Source organism: Malus sylvestris, chromosome 12 (assembly GCF_916048215.2).
Source record: "Malus sylvestris chromosome 12, drMalSylv7.2, whole genome shotgun sequence".
Taxonomy (NCBI): Eukaryota; Viridiplantae; Streptophyta; class Magnoliopsida; order Rosales; family Rosaceae; genus Malus; species Malus sylvestris.
Genome location: NC_062271.1, coordinates 13,051,401 through 13,069,414, shown reverse-complemented (window position 1 = coordinate 13,069,414; position 18,014 = coordinate 13,051,401). Strand labels below are relative to the sequence as shown.

Below are 18,014 nucleotides of genomic sequence, written 5' to 3'. Positions count from 1 at the left end.
TTCACCTTATTAAAGGTGGAGTATCAGAGGCATATCGTTGCATTTTCGTTTCTTCTTCTTCTTCCCTTACCATTTTCAAAGCCATTCCAGATCCATTCCAAAGCTTGAACACAAAGGGTTCCATATTTAAGGTAAGTTTACAAACTTAAATTTATATTATTGTAATTTATACAACAACAAATAAATTTGTGTGGACTCGTATGTTAATTTTTTTAAGTAATTAATACTTGCATGTTAATTTTTGTAAGTAATTAAGTAATGTTAACAATTACATGTTAATTTTTTTAAGTAATTAAGTAATGTTGTATAATTATTCCCTAGGATAATTTTAATATGTTTAATGTTATTTATTATTTTATTTCCCTTACCATTTTCAAAGCCATTCCAGATTTATTCCAAAGCTTGAACACAAAGGGTTCCATATTTAAGATAAGTTTACAAACTTAAATTTATATTATTGTAATTTATACAACAACAAATAAATTTGTGTGGACTCGTATGTTAATTTTTTTAAGTAATTAATACTTGCATTGTCACAGCCCGTCCCGGAATTTTTAATTCCGAGGACATGAAATTACGAAAATGTCCCTAATACGTGACTAAGGTATAATTTTCACGTTCGTTATATCTAAGCTCCAAAAAAATTTGGTAATTAGAGTGGAGACTTAGACTTAAATTTTATGATGGAATTTTATGAAATTGGGATTGGATTGGACATGTGGGATCCCCACACCTCAAAACCCTCCCCATTTCCCGTATACTGTCCTTCATACTCTCTCTTCCTCAGACCTCACTCTCTTTCTCTCTCACCCTCTCGAACACACAGGCAACCACCCAAAACCACCTAAAACTTATACCAACGTCGGATTTAAAGCTACCATGGCATTCCTGAGGACTCCACGATCACGTAGACACCAATTTCAGGTAAGTTTTACTTCGGAAAACCTAGATTCTAAACTCCCCGTGAAAGTGCACTGTTCATGATCTTCGAATTGACTTTGTTTTAGGACAATCCAAGCTCATAGCAAGCTTGGTGAGGTCCCAAGGAAGCTCGGAGTGCTTCGTTGGAAGTTTTTGGACGTAAGAACACGGAGATCGACAAGTTCAAAGTTTGGCCGGAGCTTTCGAGGCGTTTTCCGGCGAATCCCCGGCGAGTTAGGAGTCAAGGTAGGTATCAATCTCTTCGTCTCGTCAAGTACTACAACTTTCCTTTTTGTTTCACTCAATTTCGTTGAGTATTGAAGAAGTTATACTCATTTGAAAAATACCCAGTTTCCGGCGACCTCCGAGGCTTTCGAGGCAGTTTCCGGCCAAACCACGGCGAACTAGGTGTTGTGAAAGGTACCATTCTCTTTGTCTCTTCAAGGGCTACAACTTTCGTTTTTGAATCACTTGATTTCGTTGAGAAATGACAAAGTTATAGCAATTTGAAAAACTGCCCGGAAAACGGCCGCCGGAAAAACCAGTCCGGCGACCCAAGGAAGAAGAATGTGCTACAGTAAAAATAAAAAATAAAAATAAAATTATTTTAAAAATATGTCGACGTCCGTGACGTCGAGTAGATCACTGTGGTATATTCATATACCTAAATTGAACACCGTATGAGAAAGTTATTGAGGATTGTTGGTTAGGTGTTCAAATAACGTTTTATAGTTTTCACATTAGGTGAAAATGTGAATTGATGATCCGACCGTTGGATCATCACCAAACTTTGATACGTTGTAATACGTAATATTTGAGGATTATTGGAACTTACAGATTGGGAATCCGATTTGCGGATCTTCCGGAATTGGAATTGTAAGTCCATAATATAAAATGTTAACCGTCACTTAGTTTTGGAAATTGACGGAGATCCGACCGTTGGATGGTAATGAAATTTTAGGATGTTGTCCTAGAGGTATAATGTGGACCTCTGGAAGTTATGGATTTAAAATCTGAGGGGTGGATCTTCCGGATCAATCTACGTAGTGACGTATTTTATATAAGTTATATATTCTATCGGTATGAATTCTGAGGTTGGAATTGATTATTGTTTTAGGCGCCGATCGTCATGACGCCTTGGCGTATTGTGCTAGGGAGTTGTAGGGCGAACTCCAGGTGAGTGGGCAGTTTTGTTTTCCGTATATATATATATACTTGACGTTTCCCAGAAATTGAATTGAAATGAAAATATGTTTAAAATGAAATGCATATGAGTTATGTGGAAAAACGGGAAGTGAAATACCATGCATAGAATTGATATGAAAAGTATATAGAAATGTGAGTTGAAATGCCATGCATGAATTAATATATGATGCATATGTATGAATTGGTGCGGTGGACGCACAAGTAAGAATTGATTTATGATGCATATGTATGAAATGGTGCGGTGGACGCACAGGTGAGTATTTAATTACTGTTATGATGATGATGATATATATTGAGCTCAAATCCTGCACCATGGTTTAGTGCTTATAGTATTCACCGCATCGCACGCTCGCCTTGGATCCAAGTAGATGCTAGTCGTACAGTCCACGCGGAGTGGGTACGACAGACCAGTCGCGAGAGTGTTAGTGAGATTCCGACTGGTGGGTGACCTTAGATTATGTGCACAGATGATTTATGAGAAGCACTAGAGCGTAACTTGCGTGCAGAAGGCCGGACGGGTCACAGAGGTGACTCCGGTAGAGTGATAATGATAGATTTTGAGCTCTAGGTTCAACCGTACAGGGCTATTAGAGGGCCTACGGTTGATTACTTTCTTGCACCTGATATGATTATGTTGATGCATTCATACCTTATTACTGTTGAGATGATGTGGCATGGCATAATTAATATGAGAAATGTTGAGATGATGTGGCATGGCATAATTAATATGAGAAATGTTGAGATGATGTGGCATGGCATAACTGATATGAAAAATGTTGAAAAAGTGAAATGAAGTATTGAGAATATATATGTATATTTATATTTTACATTTCTGGGAAAGTATACAGGTTTTACGGAGAGGGGTTACAACGTTATGAGAAATGTTTGGATTTGGAAAAGAATTGTTTTACTGACCCACTCAATTTTGGTTTTGCGCCCCTCCAGGTTCAGGAATCACAAAGGTGTGGTGACTACGAGGAATACGGCGGGGTTCTGACAGATTGGACAAAATTAGGACTCACCTTCGGGTGTATCAACTTATAAATTGTATCTTAAAGCTTCCGTACTGTGCAAATGGTTACGTCACTCTCACGTGACGGCCAGCATGCCCTCCTTCGGGACGGGGTGTGTCAGTTGGTATCAGAGCATGGTTGCAATCTTGGACATCTTGAGAAGTTTCTAGTGAATTCTGTCAGAACTACACCGCCTCGTAGCAAACCACGTAGTTAGAGGAATTTAGTCTCCCTAATATAGCGGTTTTGGGGGAAACTATTACTATGGTGATTCAGTCTATTGTCTAAAGGGGCATTTTAAGATGGGTTATGAGTTGAATTTGAATCACTTAAGAGAAATGATGAACCTGAGGGAGCGAAGTAACGGTTTAACCATTTGGAAAAGATGTTTCGGATTATGCAAGTCAAAGGAATCTTCCTTCTGACAAGGGGTCGAGATGACTACCTGGTTTGAGTTATGAACGTGTATCCTGATGGAAGCAGGAGTATTAATTGTTGTCACCAGAGGAATCAGTCGATTTAAAATTGTTTAAGGACTTGTTTAAGGAAAAGTTTATCCCTCCGGCATTTATCGATGGTAGTAAACAAGAGTTTACAAATATGAGACAAGGAAGGTGATGATCGAGGGATATTATAGAAAGTTTTCAGACTTGCCTCGTTCCATCCAGATATTGTTGTTAATTTGGTGGAGGTGTTATGTTGTTTTAAGCTGGGTGGCAAAAAGGGAAGTGGTATTTTGGGTGACCACTATCCATTATACTTCTTACCAGGAATATACGAGATGCTGTTGAGTCTTGAGGACTCTGAGAACATGAGCAATGAGAATAAAGAAGAATAAGAAATGAATGGGAATTAAAAGAAGACGATAAAGTTAATGATTCGTCATATCAAGGAGATAGAAAGATTCAGAGCTTCGAAAGAAGTGAAGCTAGAGTTAATTCTTCCAGCTGAGGTTTTAATGTCGCTGGTCAGAGTAAAAGTGATGGATATACTGGTAATCCCAGATATTTGAGACAAGGTGTCTCGAGTAAAGGAAATGTACCTTGTGCAGCAGGTACAAAATTAACACTTTGGGAAGTGTGAAATTAATGAATGTGTTTATGTGAACAGAGGGGACACAGAATTGTGAATCGTCCCTAGAATCAGTTGTACCCAACAGTTTTCTATGACATCATAGTGTTGATTCAGCAGAGTTATGGATTTAGTAGTTTGGTCGGATTGACCGTGGGTACAGAGAGATTTGATGAGTTATATGTTCAGTCGTACAGACCATGAGAAGTGGATTCGATTGACACATGAGAAATTGGTGAGTTATAGGCTCGGCCGTACCGACCACGCGGAGTGGATCCGGCTGACGTATTATTGAGATAAGAGTTGAATCAGCCGTATTGGTCATTCTAGTTGACTTCGGCTGATATATTTCTTATTATGTATGTTATTACCTAGAGAGTAGTAAATAAATGTAGTTGAGACGAGTGTATGTATTTTGCCTTGAGTAACAAAATAGTAATGTTATATCTTTGAGAGTGGTTGCCTACTTATCGAGACAACGATGATTTATCAGTATTGCGGGCTGCAGACCGTAATATTAATAACTCATTCGTGGATTCGTTAAGCAAGCAAACCGGTAGGTTATTTTATGTTAGTGTTGTACTTATTTAGAATGCTTAATAATAATAGAATATATATTGTATCAGTTAATTCTGTTCCATTAGATTGGTTGGTTATAATTGTGACAAGACGGAATGTTACGGGAAACCAGTACTTTCCATCGATCTGGATGACCAGAGATTACTTTTGTAAGTATGCAAAGTGGATTGAGTCAGACCGTTATTTATGCTGTGAGAGCAAAGAGATTGTTTTCGAAAGGCTGTCAAAAATACTTAGCTCATGTGGTGCTAAATGATGTTGTTTGGAGTAGTGTGAATAATGTCGAAAGAGTTAGACTTTTCTTGATGTCTTCCTTGAAAGTATACCTGGATTGCCTTCAGGCAGAGATATGAGGTTCATTATTGATTTGTTGCCAGGTATAAATTTATATTGGAGATTGGTTCAGGATGAGTTAAGGGAATTGGAAATTCAGTTGAAAGAATTGGTTGATAAAAGTTTCATTCAACCTAGTACAACACTTTTGAGGAGCCCCAGTTTGTTGGTGAGAAAGAAAATGGACTTAGAGATTGTTCATTGATTATAGACAATGAAGTCGGGTAACGATTAAGAACCGTTATCCATGGTGATGTACTGATGTTTATTTAACCAGCTCAGAAGTAATTGCGAAGATTCAAAGATTGAATTGAGATCTGGTTACTACCAATTGAATATTAACGTTGATCATAAGATGGTTTCTGGACTTGTTATGGTCCTTATGAAGTTTGGTGATGCTATGTGGATACTCATGCTGTTTTATGAGTTGATGGATGAAGTATTCCAATAATGCCTTGATAGATTGATATCATTTTCATTGAAGATATTCTGGCATATTCTGAGCCAGAGCAGAGCATGTAAACGTATTAAGTCGGTGAACCAAAGATTGAGAGAACGTTGGTTGTATGCTAAGTAGCAAATGCTAAAGTTAGACGAATCAGGTGGCATTCTGAGATTTGTTATATATTCTTAAGGTATTCAAGTGAATCCTTAAAAGATAGCAGAAATTGAGAAATTGGAACAACCACGAGCTGTAATTGAGATTCGGAATTTCTTAGCTTACCAGGCTATCTTGGATGGTTGTGAAAGATTTTTCAGTCATTGCTTTGTCATTGACGAGACTGTTGAGAAAAGAGGTTATGTATGAGTGGGAAGGAAATTGTGAGCAAAGGATTCAACAACTGAAGTATTTCCTCACTCATGCACGTATTTTGGTATTCCCAAAGAATAGTGGTAATCATAAATTTTTAGTGATGTTTCTTGAATGGTATTGGAGGCATGTTGATGCAAATGTTAGGGTGATTGCATACGTTTCACGATAAAAGGAACCTCATGAGATGAATTACCCTACGGGTGACTTGGAAGTCATGATTACCATTCTTGCTGTGAAGTTATGAAGGCATTATATTTGATAAGAATGCAAGATTTTACAAATCAAAAGAGTCTTCAATATCCATTACTTGGAAGGATTTTGATAGGAGGCAGCGAATGTGAATTGTATTGCTTAATGAACATGATTGTACGATCAGGGTGATCGTAAAGTTTGTTCTAGCTCAAGCACTTGGTGAGAAGACTACAGTAAGATTAATGTCTGGCACGTTTGCCAAGAGTATCATCTTGTGGATTGAAAACCAATGGAAGAAAAATTAAAAATGCAAGATCGAGAAGAAGTTATACTTGTTAAATTTCAAGTTAGGCATTTTTAGTAAGTTCGTACTCGAAACTTAAATGTTTGACGAGGAAATTTAAGAATTAACCAAGGCAGAGAAAGAAGGGAAAAAGAATGAGTACATGATTCGTGAATCAAATGGTATGTGGATACATGAAAACAAAAAGTATGTGCCTAATGCTGAGGATTTGAAGCAAGCAAATATTGGACGAAGTTCACTGTTCAACTTCTGCAATATTCCAAAACTAATAAGATTTATCATACCATTCGACAGTTTTATTTGGTCAGCAGATTGAGGCAGAAAGAGATAAACCTTTGGATTGAGATAACTATTTTCTGTTTCGCAGTGGAAATGGAAAAATATTACTTTGGATTATGTGTACAAGTTTCCTTGTACATAGGATGGTTATGATCGAATTTGAAGTGATAATTGGTCAATGTACCAAGTTAGTACAATTACTCCAGTGTTGAGTAATAAATTTTTTTTCAGACAGGGCAACGGTACTTAATGTATTTGTGTTCGATGCGTTGTCACTAGGTGGCAGAGTCGTCTCATGGAATTCTGGTGCAACTATTGAGAATTAAATTGGATTCGACTTGATAAGGAACCAAGGACGACTTTGGATTGGAAAAAGAAGGTCCTGAGAATTAAGACAGAGTAAGTAGTAAAAGCTTTGTGAAGGAAATCATTCAGTAGAAAATTATGTGGGAGAAAGAGAATCGGATGAGAGAGATTTATCCGAGGCTATTGTATGAGTATAGATGATTTAGTTGGTTGCTGGAATTTCGGGGACGAAATTCTATAAGGAGGGGAGATTGTCACAGCCCGTCCCGGAATTTTTAATTCCGAGGACATGAAATTACGAAAATGTCCCTAATACGTGACTAAGGTATAATTTTCACGTTCGTTATATCTAAGCTCCAAAAAAATTTGGTAATTAGAGTGGAGACTTAGACTTAAATTTTATGATGGAATTTTATGAAATTGGGATTGGATTGGACATGTGGGATCCCCACACCTCAAAACCCTCCCCATTTCCCGTATACTGTCCTTCATACTCTCTCTTCCTCAGACCTCACTCTCTTTCTCTCTCACCCTCTCGAACACACAGGCAACCACCCAAAACCACCTAAAACTTATACCAACGTCGGATTTAAAGCTACCATGGCATTCCTGAGGACTCCACGATCACGTAGACACCAATTTCAGGTAAGTTTTACTTCGGAAAACCTAGATTCTAAACTCCCCGTGAAAGTGCACTGTTCATGATCTTCGAATTGACTTTGTTTTAGGACAATCCAAGCTCATAGCAAGCTTGGTGAGGTCCCAAGGAAGCTCGGAGTGCTTCGTTGGAAGTTTTTGGACGTAAGAACACGGAGATCGACAAGTTCAAAGTTTGGCCGGAGCTTTCGAGGCGTTTTCCGGCGAATCCCCGGCGAGTTAGGAGTCAAGGTAGGTATCAATCTCTTCGTCTCGTCAAGTACTACAACTTTCCTTTTTGTTTCACTCAATTTCGTTGAGTATTGAAGAAGTTATACTCATTTGAAAAATACCCAGTTTCCGGCGACCTCCGAGGCTTTCGAGGCAGTTTCCGGCCAAACCACGGCGAACTAGGTGTTGTGCAAGGTACCATTCTCTTTGTCTCTTCAAGGGCTACAACTTTCGTTTTTGAATCACTTGATTTCGTTGAGAAATGACAAAGTTATAGCAATTTGAAAAACTGCCCGGAAAACGGCCGCCGGAAAAACCAGTCCGGCGACCCAAGGAAGAAGAATGTGCTACAGTAAAAATAAAAAATAAAAATAAAATTATTTTAAAAATATGTCGACGTCCGTGACGTCGAGTAGATCACTGTGGTATATTCATATACCTAAATTGAACACCGTATGAGAAAGTTATTGAGGATTGTTGGTTAGGTGTTCAAATAACGTTTTATAGTTTTCACATTAGGTGAAAATGTGAATTGATGATCCGACCGTTGGATCATCACCAAACTTTGATACGTTGTAATACGTAATATTTGAGGATTATTGGAACTTACAGATTGGGAATCCGATTTGCGGATCTTCCGGAATTGGAATTGTAAGTCCATAATATAAAATGTTAACCGTCACTTAGTTTTGGAAATTGACGGAGATCCGACCGTTGGATGGTAATGAAATTTTAGGATGTTGTCCTAGAGGTATAATGTGGACCTCTGGAAGTTATGGATTTAAAATCTGAGGGGTGGATCTTCCGGATCAATCTACGTAGTGACGTATTTTATATAAGTTATATATTCTATCGGTATGAATTCTGAGGTTGGAATTGATTATTGTTTTAGGCGCCGATCGTCATGACGCCTTGGCGTATTGTGCTAGGGAGTTGTAGGGCGAACTCCAGGTGAGTGGGCAGTTTTGTTTTCCGTATATATATATATACTTGACGTTTCCCAGAAATTGAATTGAAATGAAAATATGTTTAAAATGAAATGCATATGAGTTATGTGGAAAAACGGGAAGTGAAATACCATGCATAGAATTGATATGAAAAGTATATAGAAATGTGAGTTGAAATGCCATGCATGAATTAATATATGATGCATATGTATGAATTGGTGCGGTGGACGCACAAGTAAGAATTGATTTATGATGCATATGTATGAAATGGTGCGGTGGACGCACAGGTGAGTATTTAATTACTGTTATGATGATGATGATATATATTGAGCTCAAATCCTGCACCATGGTTTAGTGCTTATAGTATTCACCGCATCGCACGCTCGCCTTGGATCCAAGTAGATGCTAGTCGTACAGTCCACGCGGAGTGGGTACGACAGACCAGTCGCGAGAGTGTTAGTGAGATTCCGACTGGTGGGTGACCTTAGATTATGTGCACAGATGATTTATGAGAAGCACTAGAGCGTAACTTGCGTGCAGAAGGCCGGACGGGTCACAGAGGTGACTCCGGTAGAGTGATAATGATAGATTTTGAGCTCTAGGTTCAACCGTACAGGGCTATTAGAGGGCCTACGGTTGATTACTTTCTTGCACCTGATATGATTATGTTGATGCATTCATACCTTATTACTGTTGAGATGATGTGGCATGGCATAATTAATATGAGAAATGTTGAGATGATGTGGCATGGCATAATTAATATGAGAAATGTTGAGATGATGTGGCATGGCATAACTGATATGAAAAATGTTGAAAAAGTGAAATGAAGTATTGAGAATATATATGTATATTTATATTTTACATTTCTGGGAAAGTATACAGGTTTTACGGAGAGGGGTTACAACGTTATGAGAAATGTTTGGATTTGGAAAAGAATTGTTTTACTGACCCACTCAATTTTGGTTTTGCGCCCCTCCAGGTTCAGGAATCACAAAGGTGTGGTGACTACGAGGAATACGGCGGGGTTCTGACAGATTGGACAAAATTAGGACTCACCTTCGGGTGTATCAACTTATAAATTGTATCTTAAAGCTTCCGTACTGTGCAAATGGTTACGTCACTCTCACGTGACGGCCAGCATGCCCTCCTTCGGGACGGGGTGTGTCATGCATGTTAATTTTTGTAAGTAATTAAGTAATGTAAACAATTACATGTTAATTTTTTTAAGTAATTAAGTAATGTTGTATAATTATTCCCTAGGATAATTTTAATATGTTTAATGTTATTTATTATTTTATTAATATTAGGTTTTATTATCAAATTGGATTATTATTCATTAATATTAGGTTTTTTTTATTATCAAATTGGATTATTATTTATTAAATTGGATTATTATTCATTAAATTGGATTATTATCAAATTGGATTATTATTCATCACCATGTTTTATATTAGGATTATTTTTTTATCAAATTGGATTATTATTCATTAATATTAGGTTTTATTATCAAATTGGATTATTATTCATTAATATTAGGTTTTTTTTATTATCAAATTGGATTATTATTCATTAATATTAGGTTTTTTTTATTATCAAATTGGATTATTATTCATTAAATTGGATTATTATCAAATTGGATTATTCATTAAATTGGATTATCATCAAATTGGATTATTATTCATCACCATGTTTTATATTAGGATTAGTTTTTTATCAAATTGGATTATTATTCATTAATATTAGGTTTTTTTTTGTTATCAAATTGGATTATTATTCAATAAATTGGATTATTATCAAATTGGATTATTCATTAAATTGGATTATTATCAAATTGGATTATTATTCATCACCATGTTTTATATTAGGATTATTTTTTTATCAAATTGGATTATTATTCATTAATATTAGGTTTTATTATCAAATTGGATTATTATTCATTAATATTAGGTTTTTTTTATTATCAAATTGGATTATTATTCATTAAATTGGATTATTATCAAATTGGATTATTCATTAAATTGGATTATTATCAAATTGGATTATTATTCATCACCATGTTTTATATTAGGATTAGTTTTTTATCAAATTGGATTATTATTCATTAATATTAGGTTTTATTATCAAATTGGATTATTATTCATTAATATTAGGTTTTTTTATTATCAAATTGGATTATTATTCATTAAATTGGATTATTATCAAATTGGATTATTCATTAAATTGGATTATTATCAAATTGGATTATTATTCATCACCATGTTTTATATTAGGATTATTTTTTTATCAAATTGGATTATTATTAATTAATATTAGGTTTTATTATTCCATATTATTTGTATAATTACTTAAATTTTTACAATCATTTTCTTTAATTCGTATTTAATTCTTCTGTAGAATAACTTTATTATTTAGGTTCTCTTATTTTATCAAAAAATAATTGTCTAATTTTCATGAAAAGTAAATATAGGTACGTTTAAGATGTCCAGTGGAGTTACTAAACGTGATCCAGCTTGGGAACATGGAGACCCAATAGACGGAAACAAACATGGCATAATTTGCAAATATTGTGGTCGGGTAATAAAGAGTGGTGGAGTGACACGACTTAAGTACCATCTTAGTGGATTAGATCCATCAAAAAATGTCCAACGATGCAATAATGTCCCCCTAGAAGTGAAGGCATTCATCAACACATTATTAAAAAATAAAAAACAGCAGAAGGAAAAGATAACACAGGGAATGGAAAATATTCGAGCTGGGCTACAGGGAGAAGTCTATGGCAAAGCGGTTGACAGTGATGATGATGACGATGAGGACGAATGTGATGATGACATGGGACCTGAAGAACGACGCAGTTTGAAACAAGCATTACGTGCCTCCAAACAGTCAGCTTGGGAAAGAGAACACCTTCATAAAATTCCAAATAGAGCACAAGGTTCCGGGACAAGTGGTGGTGCACAAATGAGACGGGGAGGCAGTCTTAGAGAATCACAACCAACACCACCAATAGCCCCAAGTTTATATAAGTCATCCAAAGCACGTCAAAAGAGTGTTTGGAGTTATTTAACTGGAGGTAATGTGAAGGAGGGAATGGGGCGTCTAATTAGCAAGTTCTTTATCTATGAAATGTCCCTGCTGCGAAGGCATCATCACATCATTTCAAAAATATGGCAGTGGGATGTCAATAGGCCGGTGTTGGAGTACAACCTCCCACTCCCTATGAGATATGAAACAAATATTTGGATATGGAGTATAAAGACATTGACGAGTATGTTAACAAGTTAAGGTCAAAGTGGGAAACTAATGGTTGCATAATCATGTGTGACGGATGGACCGGCCCGACCAGATTGTCCATCATAAACTTCATGGTATACTCCAAGGGAAAGACTTTTTGAAGTCTGTTGATGCTTCAGACCATATAAAGAACTACAAGTATATTTACAAATTATTGAGGGATGTAATCATGGAGGTGGGAGAGCATAATGTTGTCCAAGTCGTGATCGACAATGGTCCTGCATTTGTCAAAGTTGGAAAAAAGTTAATGAAGCATCATAATGTGTTTTGGACATCATGTGCAGCACATTGTATTGATCTCATGTTTGAGGCAATGGGGAAGAGAGAGAATGTTGCTACTGTGGTCAAAAGAGCTAGAACGATCACAAATTATATTTACAATCACGGTTGGTTGTTGGCAAAGATGCGTGAATTTTGCAAAGGAGAAATTATTCGTCTAGCTACCACTCGATTCGCCACTAACTATATTGCATTAGACAGCCTACTTAAGAAGAAAGCAGGGTTGAAGCAACTATTCAGTAGTGACGATTGGGCCAACCACAATTTGAGTCGCTCAAATGCAGGTTGTATGGTGGAAAGTATAGTGCTTGATCATGCTTTTTGGACTCAATCAGAACATGTGTGCCAAGTGTTTGAACCTCTTTACAAAGTTTTACAGATCGTTGACACAGAAGTGTATCCTACTATGGGGGCAGTATATGAGTTGATGCGTGTAGTGAAGGATGAATTGGAAAGAAAACATGGTGCAAGATGGGTCATAAAGATAATTGAAGACCGATGGTATAAAACATTATACCACAATTTGCATGTAGTAGGTATAAATTATGTCATAATTTGCAATTCATTTCTTTAGTTGCATAAGTATTATTTCTCTTATTAGAGTATGTGTTTCTTTGAACAACATATTATTTGAATCCCCAATACCAATACAGACCCGGTGTTGGAGATGATGGTAACCTTATACGTGCTGTACATAATGTATACTCTAAATTAGACCCTGCATCACCAGCAGTTGGCCAATTTGGAAATGAGGTACACAATTACTTAAATTATAATAATTACTTTGTTGGATTAAACTAACATGATTTATTGAATTCAGCTAACATGGTTTAAAGATGCAAGAAGAACTTTTGGAGAACCAACATCAGTTGCTGCTCGAACAAATATGTCTCCTAGTGAGTATAAACATATTTCACTATAAGTTTATAATAGAATTTGTTGGAGTTATTAGGCTTATGAACATTGTTATTCATTGTAGCTAAATGGTGGATCATGTATGGGACCGATGCACCAACTGTGAGAAAGTTAGCAATCAAAGTATTATCACAAACAGCTTCCTCATCTGCTTGTGAAAGAAATTCGAGCACATTTGCACTCATACACACAAAGCAAAGAAATAAGTTGACTCATAGTAGCTTGGAAAAATTAGTTTATTGCTACTACAACATGAAGCTTCAAATTCGAGATAAGGAAGCAGAAATAGATCATGTCGACTGTGGTGACCCACTAGATGTGTTTGATATTGTTGGTGAAGATGATGATACAGAGGGTAACCAACTTTTCAATGGATTAGACCTCTTCATTTAGATGATGATGAAGGCAACCCAGCTCCCAGAGTTGCTGAAGAAGCACGTAATGAAGGGATAAATGTAGAAAGAGTATTAGAGGAGGAGGTGGGATCTAGCAGCGCTGACTCTTTGGAAGAACTTTTGCGTCCAAGACCAAGAAACACTGGAATTCCACCTTCTTCCATCCTACACAACCACAACATCGTGCTGATACTAATGATAGCTCTAGTACAAGATCAGGAGACTCACCTACCACCGGAGGTGGGAATGATGAAGGACATAGTGGAGCTGGAGGTAGTGGAGCTGGTGGTAGTGGTGGTGGATATGGAAACTATTATGGACCACCTCCCGGATTTATGAGCCCCTTCACTGGTGAGGCAAACTTCATGCATGCAACACAGGATGATGACCGTGGTAGTAGGCGGGCAGGACCAGGAATTGGTGCCATAGGGAAGGACTATACTTGCAGAGAAAGAGGCAAGGGGATTTTGTCAAGTAAAAAAGATGACTCGTTATCTAGAACTTCAGACTATGTTGGAGTGGGAAGTAGTAACTATGGTAATACTTATAACCAACCATTTCCCTACCCTTCATATCCCATTCCTGTTGGGATGGAATCGAGCGACTCATGGAAACAATCTGAGACTCAATCTTCAAATGATTTTGGTTATGGACAACGTCAACCAATCTCGGATCCATATGGGTGGCATGTTAACAATTACATGCCAAACTATTTTGGGGATTTATCATTTGATAACTACTCTTCACAATACACTCACTCTACACATAGAGATGATGAAGATAGTGAAAATTTTGAACCTCAGAGGAACTCTATATGGTACTAAGTCACTCATGTATCTTACCATGCAATGTATAAAGTGTAAAATATTGTACTAATTCATTATATATAAATGATTATGGTGTGTTTAGACTTCTTTCATTAATTACTACATGTTTTCTACACTCACAATGTTTGTCAGCTCGCTATATAATCAACTTGATAATGTTAAATCCATCATGCAATGCATTTACTTACAATTTTTTTGTGATAAACTAATAGATAATTGACTCAATAAACATCCTGCAAAGTTTCAATAAAAATTTCCAAGTTTTTCTTACAATTTCCGTGGTTTCCATCTAATTTTTATCGATATCGATATTATCCCGATATTTCCATCGATATTTCCGTGTTTTCGGACTACCGATATTTCTGATATTACCGATATTTTCTTCCATGACTGCAGCTAAAGCCGGAAAAGAAGCGTTCTGGATGAAGAAGTTCATAACTGAACTTGGAGTGGTTCTAACCATTACATCACTAGTAACTTTGTACTGTGATAATAATGGGGCGATAGCTCAAGCCAAGGAACCTAGGGCTCATCAAAATAACAAGCATTTTGACAGGCACTTTAATATCATTAGAAGATATGCTGCCAAGGGGAAAGTCAACATCCTCAAGGTTGCTTCAGCCGATAACGTAGCAGATCCACTGACAAAGCCAATGTCTCAAATCCAACTTGACTGCCATATGAGAAAGATGGGTATTAGATACATAGGAAGGTGGCTTTGAGTGCAAGTGGGAGATTGTTGGAAGTATGCCCACAAAGCCACTCATTTGATGTAATAGCTTATGGAATACTTATTGTATTAAACTATTATATGTTTAATGAAGGGCAAAGCTTATTGTTAATCACTATTTATTGTATCATGTGTTTAAGGAATAAGGGAATCCAAGGAAAGTATTTAATCTGAGAGAAGTAATCTAAGAAAGTTAGATTAACGAGACCTTTCTCTTATGTTCATTCCTAAAACGTTCCTAGCCATAGGATTGCCAACTAGGCATTGACAATCCGCTAAGGTTAGTATGTGTTATGTCAACTCAAGCATGAGTATGACTAGTCTTAAGTCATTTAGTGTTGGACACTAAGACAAACACATAGGTGCTCAAAAGAGTAATCGAGTACACTGAGCAACGATCAAAAGAGAGTTCGAACATACATGTCATGTAAGAACTCGTTAGTTGCAATATGCAAAGTAGTCCTTTGACCTGAGGCATCATAGATGTCTAATGGTTAGGTCCTTGATCTTTGATCATGTCAAAGGCATTCCATCGAGAGTGTCCACGACATTATTGGGGTCAAGCTATCTAGTCATGTAGGCATATGAATGTACAACAAGGGATCTCTAACCTTCCATGGTGGAAGGAGAATACTTTAAGATATGATTCAGGAGTCTTTGGCCAAAACATAAGAATATGACTTAGGAAGTATGTTCCAAATCATATTCAATTGAATCATATAGAGACGTATTACATTAGATAGTAGACATGAAACAAACTATCACTCAAACAATGTGATTAAGAGTATTATATTAGAGAATGACCGTATTGCATTGTAATTGTAACTGGATAGGTTCTCCAACCAATTTTATTTAGCTTGGGTAACCATGACATGCTGCTAAGTGTCGCTCATGGTTTGTGGAAGCCCTGAAGATTAGCAAACACTAATCTTAATAAAAGGGAGAATTGAAATGAAGTTTCAATTCACAATTGATTGTTAAGAGTAACAATCACCTACTGCCTCGCTAATTGGAACCTAATGGATCGTACATCGAGTAAGGATGAAAGTGAAGAAATATAAATGAAATGGATATGCAATTAAATGGTTTAATTGAAAATGGTCAAGGTTAATTAATTAGTTGATTAATTATACGAAAGGTTCGTATTGGGCTTTTAAGTTAGTTTTGGGCTTCGGGGTCCAAAAGGGTTTGGTCCACTAGGTCCATTATGTTTAAGTTGTATGACAACTAAAACAAATATGGACAAATAGCCCAATCACTTAAGATGACTGACCATAGTGAGGGAAGTGGGAAGTTTTGCTTAATTGCATGTTTGCCACTCACCTAAGAAAAGAGATATAAAAGCATCTTTATAGCTTTTACCTCATGAGGGTTTTCTTGAGACAAAAATGAGAAACACTTTCTCTCTTTTTCTCTAAAAGAGGCCGGCCACTTAGGGAAGAGATAGCTAGCAATCTTTTCTTCTCTAAGTCATCCATTTCATCTTCACACCTCATCTTTGGTGTGGAGACTTAGAGACACCAAATCTTTGGTGTTCTTGAAGATCCTTTCCTCACATCCTCAATGAGCAAAGGAGCATCAAAAAGAAGAAAATCACAAGGAAGATCCAAGGAGCTAGGAGGTGACTTGAAGGCCATCCACTTGGGTGAATCCCTTGTGTGAACAAGGATGAGCTTCAACGGTAGTGAATCTCTAAATCCTTCATTCTCTTTAATGTTGTTGAAGAGTCTCTTGGTTCACCATTCACTAGGCTTTGAAAGTCATGGGTTTTAGAATTGTTTTTGAATGCATGCCTACTTTAATATGTTAATAGTTTGCCTATGTGTTCAAATATTCTCACATGTTTTTAGCTAGGACAAAATTTTTCCTTCAAAGGATGCTTGGAATGAGGAAAATATTTGTTCTTAGAGGAAAATTTGCAGGAGGTTCCTGTATAACAAGAGGGGTTACAAGCTTATCTATATGTGGCAGCTAATGTAGAAGGAGTGGAGATACAAGTTAGAAGCGAAGGCGGTGGCGGCTGGCCTCAAACAACCCTAAGGTCGCCATAAGTTACATATTATGGAACTGTCGTGGTTTTGGGTCAGACCCGGCGGTTCAAGCCTTATATGGGCTTGTCAAAAAGTATAGACCCTCTTTGATTTTTCTATCAGAAATAAATATGAGAAATTGCAGAATTGATGGAATTTGTCGAAGAATGGGTTACAATCAAGGTTTTGATGTATTTTCGAAAGGAAGTGTTGAAGGGTTGAATCTTTGGTGGGACACCTCTATGGAGATTCATGTAAGTTTTTCTTCAAAATCTGTTATTGATTCCAGTATAAAATGTATTGAAACACAAATCTGGACTAAAGCTACTTGGGTTTATGGTACCCCTTATCGTAATGAAAAGGCGAATTTTTGGACATGGATGGAGAACAGTTTCGGGCCCAGAGACATGCCATGATTCTGTGAAGGAGATTTTAATGAGTTTTTGTGGGATTATGAGAAAAAAAGGAGGTAGAGAGATTTTCCATGGAAGATCACGGTATCTTCAGAATTTCATAGACAAGGCCAGTATGATTGATTTGGGATTTAAAGGTCCTTGATTCACGTGGCAGGGAACAAGGAATGGTGAGTTGGTGGAGGACTGACATAATCGTGGATTAGTGAACGAAAGATAGCAAGAATGATGGCCAAACACCATTGTTACCCACTGTACTATAATGGGGTTGGGTCATTGCCCAGTTCTGGTTAATTGGGAAC

At 36.8% G+C, this 18,014-nt stretch overlaps 1 long non-coding RNA gene across 5 annotated transcripts in view; it reads left to right on the top strand.

The window, feature by feature from the left end:
- Nucleotides 1–538: 538 nt before the first annotated feature.
- LOC126592043 (uncharacterized) overlaps nucleotides 539–18,014 on the top strand; it is an 83,395-nt gene continuing 65,919 nt past the window's right edge. For 2 of the 5 annotated variants that reach the window (XR_007612581.1, XR_007612582.1), the window contains exons 1-5: nucleotides 539–1,167; nucleotides 1,273–1,341; nucleotides 2,039–2,097; nucleotides 3,073–7,906; nucleotides 8,012–8,754. This is a non-coding gene — a long non-coding RNA (uncharacterized LOC126592043). Of the gene's footprint in view, nucleotides 1,168–1,272; nucleotides 1,342–2,038; nucleotides 2,098–3,072; nucleotides 7,907–8,011; nucleotides 8,755–8,777; nucleotides 8,837–9,811; nucleotides 10,154–18,014 lie in introns of those variants that run through there. The other 3 variants (XR_007612579.1, XR_007612580.1, XR_007612578.1) reach the window with 3 other exon arrangements.